Raw genomic sequence first — 6,000 nt, 5'->3', positions numbered from 1 at the left:
CAACTGGCTGCTGCAGGGAAAAAGAATCCCTACCTTTACATCTAAGGGTGAGGAAATAGTGTGTAGGTGGTTCTTTATTAGAGCCAAATGAGATGTAAAGGGGGCCACAGGTGAGAGACATGGCCACCAGATACCATTTTAGAGAAGAATTTGACCATTTAAAAATTTGTGAGTGGTGGATCCTGATCAGGTCCACAGCACAGCAGGACTAAGCTATCTTGTTTCTCCCTCCATGTGCCTTTTTAACTGCTGGAAAAACTCCCCCCTCCCGCTCTTTCAGCACTTGAAAAGGCACGTGGGGGAAGCAAGATCACCTGGTCCCACTGTGCTGCAGGTCCCATTCTTCTCTAAAATGATGTAACATTTAGTTTGGCCCTTAATCACTAGTGTGCAAGTGCCTTACACTGCTGTGCAAATGTGAGATTTTCCCTGCTTCTATTGTTGCTGGAAGGGGTGGGAATTGCACTCCCCCTTCAGTCATCTAGCAATCTAAATCATTGGCCACCACTGGCCCTATAATAATATTAATAATAATAACATTTGATTTATATGCTGCCCTTCAGGACAACGTAACACCCACTCAGAGCGGTTTACAAAGTGTGTTATTATTATCCCCACAACAACACCCTGTGAGGTGGGTGGGGCTGAGAGAGCTCTAAGATTGCTGTGACTGACCCTAGGTCACCCAGCTGGCTTCAAGTGGAGAAGTGGGGAATCAAACCTGGCTCTCTAGATTAGAGTCCTGTCGCTCTTAACCTCTACATCAAACTGGCTCTTCTAGCTGTAGGACTTCACACATGCTAATAACCTGTGAAGGAGATCAGTAGTAGTATCGGAATATTACAGATAGAGGCTTGGATCTCTCCAAAGATTTCAGCTGATGGAGGATTTCTGACAGCAAAGTGTAATTTCTTCACCTCTCCCTTCTCCTGTAGCCTCAAATGGCCCTGAAATACTCTTTCTGGAGGAGTGTAAGACCCTCCAAGAGTACCATGAGGGGGAGTCAGATGTCAGCCACAGGTGAGGGCGAGGGGGGGGGTCAACAAAAATATTTCCCCATTCTATCAGTGAAAATGGCCCAGCTCAGAGAGCTGAGGCTGAGAGTTAGTCGGCCTAAACCAGCCAAAGGGCTTGCACATTTGGGAGAAGGTTTTCACAGCCACACTTCTAGTACATGGAGACCAGTATAGTGCATGAGGCTCCCATTTATTTATTTATTTATTTATTTATTTATTTATTTATTTATTTATTTATTTATTTATGTCATTTATAGTTTGCCTTTCTTTCTGAGACTCGAGGCAGATTACACAGTGTGAGATTAGTACAGTTAATATCAAGGACATTTCTATAAACAATGTCATAAGGTAAATAAAGACAAGCTGCATATATGTAGTACTGATTATCAGGAAAAATATTAACCTTTTTTTGGAGCAGGGAGGTGGGGTGAAAACACATTAGGAAACCTATAGCCAAATCCTCTGTGTGTGTGTGTGTGTGTGTGTGTGTGTGTGTGTGTGTGTGTGTGTGTGTGTATTTGCTCAGAGTGAAGTGAAAGTCCCAGATATATGCACATATCTCTAGTGCCTATACTGGTGTGGTTTATTGCTCTTTTATTTTGTGAGGCCACAGGAGCTTTAAGAGAGCTCTGCTTTAATACATTGCCTTTTGGTGGTATAGATGCTTCACAGTAGAAAACAATCAAGCCTAAGAAGCAGTCATTTACAGATTTCTTTCTCCAGTAATTACTAAATAATTATGTAAATAGTTACAAGCAGATCCTAATACACAGTGAAAGTTTCTATTGATTTACTGCAATGGATCCTGAAAGTTTTTATAGAGTATAGCAATCCGTATTAAAGGTGATTCAGGAAGATCTTATGAGGATTTTAGTAGTTGTAGATTTTGTAAATATTTGACTACAGAATGATCTGAGAACAAGTTAAGCTTTTTATTTATTAGAAAATTCATGTGCTGCCTCTCCAGGTGGTTCACAAAATTAAAACAATACAATAGAATCATAAAAACAACAACATAAGAATTATCAATATTAAAACAAGCTATCATAAGCCAAAGACAGAAAAACAGCATAAACAACATTCAGCAGGCTAAAAGTTGTTTATTTATGTATTTATTTCATTTATACCCTGCCTTTCTCCCCTGTAGGGACCCAAAGTGGCTTACATCCTCCTCCTCCATTTTACTATCACAATAACCAGGGCTTTTTTTCTGGGAAAAGAGGTGGTGGAACTCAAGACCGCACAATGACATCACTTTGGGTCAGCTGGAACAAGGGGGGAGTTTTTTAAAGTTTAAATTGCCCTCGGCGAAAATGGTCACATGGCTGGTGGCCCTGCCCCTGATCTCCAGACAGAGAGGCGGGGCCACCAGCCATGTGGCCATTTTTAAGAGGTGCCAGAATTCCGTTCCACCATGTTCCCCTCTGAAAAAAAGCCCTGACAATAACCCTGTAAGGTAGATTGGACTGAGAGTATGTGACTGGCCCAAGGCCACCCAGCAATTTTCCAAGTCAAAGCAGGGATTTGGATGTGGGTTTCTCAGATTATAGTCCAGCGCTCTAAACACTACACCATGAATGATATTCATAAAACAGTCCTCAGACTAGAACAACCACAAAAATACTTTAAAAAATGGGAAGGTAGGAAAGGGAGAAAGGTTCCTTTTCTTGCTGGGAACTCCCTCAGACCAAGGTTCCCTGGAAAGCATGCTGGTAACTAGCTGCCACCACTCAGCTACTGCCTGAGAACATCTAGACTGGCCTGCTGATAAAGTATCCTTCCAGCACAGTGCTAGAATAATAATGAAGTAACAGGGTGGAAACCCTGGAAAATGCCTTCTATCGAACTATATAGCTCCCAGGCAATCTGGCACATAGGGAAGAGGTTCTGAGAAATATTCCAGAGAGATGTATTGTTGTAAGTAAGCAATTTAAAAAAAAAATAAAATAAATAATATAATAAAAAGTTTATTATAGAAAAAAGGGGAAATGGTGGGTGGATTCAAAAAGGGCAGGGAAGAGGACAAAATACCAAACACAGGGAAGAGCACACTATCACACAGCATACAGTCTCTCTCAAAAAAAGCAGTAAAGTCGTTCTAACTCAGCTCAGTATATTTTACCTAGATTGTAACAGGTTCTTCAGAGCATGTACAGAGTTCCTTGTAGTACCAAGATAGTGGAGGAACCCTTTACATAAACTTTGCAAAAATCAATTATTTAGGGGGGCTTTTGAAAAATAGGCAATAGGGCTGTGCTGTAAGAAATGGCTCCAAGAGACACTTTGGTAAAGGGACAGGGACCATAGACTATTCTACTGTTGATATAACTATGCTCCTACAGGGTAATTTCCACGTTGTTAAAGATGTCATGTTTAATTACTTACGTTTTGGTTCAGCAGTGTTTCAACTCTGTATTAGGAATTATGCTTCTTTTCAAACTTCTGCAGTCTACATCCTATTGTACTGTTTATTGAATGCATCTCACCTGTTGATCATATTGACTTACACTGTGTAATCCCTCTTGAGTCTCTGTGAGAAAGGCGGACTAAAAATGACATTTAAAGAAATAAAAAATGGAGCCCCGCAGTTAAAACCCAGAGTAAAAAAGAAAATTTTTGACTTGGTGCCTAATGGACAGTAAGGTAAGTGCCAGGGTGGGCCTCAGGGAGATGGGCAATAGAAAGGCAAGGTGGCAGCACTGAACAAGCTTTGTTTGTGGTTGCTATCATTTCACCTGTGCAGGTGAGGTCCCAGAGGGCAGGTTACTAAGGGGATTTCAACTGGTGGGCTGGCCAGTACAGAAGTTACAGTGCAGAAGAACATGCTTAGGGCTGAGTGTGGTGCAATGGCTTTAGTGTCCATCTAGAATCTTGATTGCCATATAGGAAGTTTTCACCCACCCAGGTTCAAATCCCTCCTCAGGCAAGAAGCTCACTGGTTGACCTTGGACCAGTCGCTTTTTTTCAGTCTGACCTACCTCACAGTGTAGTTTTGAAAATGAAATGGAGGAGGGGGAACCATGTATGCCACCTGACTTCCTTAAGATTAAGGGTGGGACAAAAAGTGTACAATGCAAATTAGCTTCCTCAAAAAATAAGGGGACCGCAATAAAATAAACAAGCCATTGTGTAGTGACCGATTTCTGATAGACCTGTTTCTCCCAGCTTATCACAAATTGGAAACTACAAATGTTCTCATTATTGGGAAGAAAAACATACTTTGCCCTTCAAAAAGGTCCTTGCTTATGTGTACCCCATCAGAAACAACAACCTTCTGAGAATTAGTTGTACCTCTTCAGAACAAGAGGAGCTGATTTAAAATTTATTTCCATCTCATTTCACAAACATATCCTTGTGTAGGTGTATTCAGTTGGTAACAGATAATCGGTAAAAAAGAATTGAACATACAAAAGATTTCTGATTATAGCTCTCACAGAATACAGTATATGCTGTTGGCATCAGAATTAGGAACAAGCAGCAAATGCTTTCTTCCCCCTTCAACTTTAACAAGTCTTCCCCACAAAAGAAATAAAAGGAAATTGTTAAAGCATCCCTTGCTTCTTCCCTTATGATTTTTAAGGTGTGTCCAGATATGAAGTCAGATGAACGGGACTTACAACTTTGGGGCTACTTCATGCAGGCCACTGGTATGTGGGTTCATGCTTTGATGGTGTATAGGAGTGAGTTGTGGGGGGGGGGGTGGCTGTGCTTTCCCCACTTGCAGGATGCACGTTGTCATCTGTGATGCAAGATATGTACTTGGATGCATGGTTTATATATCACAAAAATGAGTAGAGATGGTTATATGCCTGGAGTATATGGGGCATACATGGATGTATAGCCCATATGGATGTATGCTCCACATCATGTATGGTTTATGTTGTGGAAGGGGTAGTAAATGTGAGGCCAAAACTTCCTCCTGTGCCTTACCTCATGTGGAAACTACATGCTAGAGAGCTGTGCAAATAATTCAATTTTCCTGGGTGTATGACTCCACATAACAAGGGCATTCTCTACTTGAACCAAGTGGGAAAGGCTAAGTATTTTGGGTTTGGTAGTTTTAAGGCATGCTGTAGCAACAACTTCCCTTCTCCTCCCACAGCGATTCTATTTGATTATTTTTGCTACCTTCCTTCCTGACCTTTCTCCATCTTTATCTTGCTCATCCATTGATTGGCTTGGATCCCGTGGATTATTTCTGCTGATGGAAGGGATTGCCATCAGTGGAGCAGATACTTTTCACCTTCCTCTCACAGTACAGCCCAAATTACCCCCCACCCCAATGTTGCTTCAGAGGAATAGGGGACCGCCAGGAACAACATGAGGGGGAGTAGGCGGCCTTCAAAGAGAGTGGGAATCAGTGTAAATCACCCCTCCTCCAATCAGAGGAAAGCTTCCTCAGGATCCAACCCACTCTGCCTGCTCAACAGGAAGGGAGCTGGAAAGAAAAAAATGCAAAGCAAGTAGCTGCATAGTTCACAATGAATGAGGGAGCCTTTCTGAGATTTCCAAGTGTGAATAAAGGCAATAGGTTTCTGACCTTTAGTACCTAATACCTCCCTCCTGGAGAGGGATTTTCAGAAGTTTCTCAGAAGTTATCTCTTAAGTGATCAAGCAGGAGACTCTGCAACGGAGAGTCTCTATACATGAGACGCCTTGGCACGTGTTCGTCAAGTGTAGGGAGACACAATATTAGCCAGGAAGCGTAGTTTTAAAAGACAGAGCCAGCGGAGATCGGTTTGTTAATTTCATCTTTGCCTCCAGAAGGCTCTGTCAGTTTCACCTCTCCAGTCTAAAACTCTGTGGGATTGCAACCAGAGGGGAGCAAGGAATAGAAATGGGCTGGAGGTACCTTCCAGAGCCAGGCTTGGACTTGGAGAGGTTATAATGGGCTGAAGTTTCCCTTCTGGCATTTCACAGCCCCTTCAAACAGCTCCAATGTATAGCAAAGCCTTTGCCCTGCCACCGGCTCTGTCTTTTTAAA

Source organism: Eublepharis macularius, chromosome 1, assembly GCF_028583425.1.
Source record: "Eublepharis macularius isolate TG4126 chromosome 1, MPM_Emac_v1.0, whole genome shotgun sequence".
Lineage (NCBI taxonomy): Eukaryota > Metazoa > Chordata > Lepidosauria > Squamata > Eublepharidae > Eublepharis > Eublepharis macularius.
Note: the sequence above shows the minus strand (reverse complement) of the source record.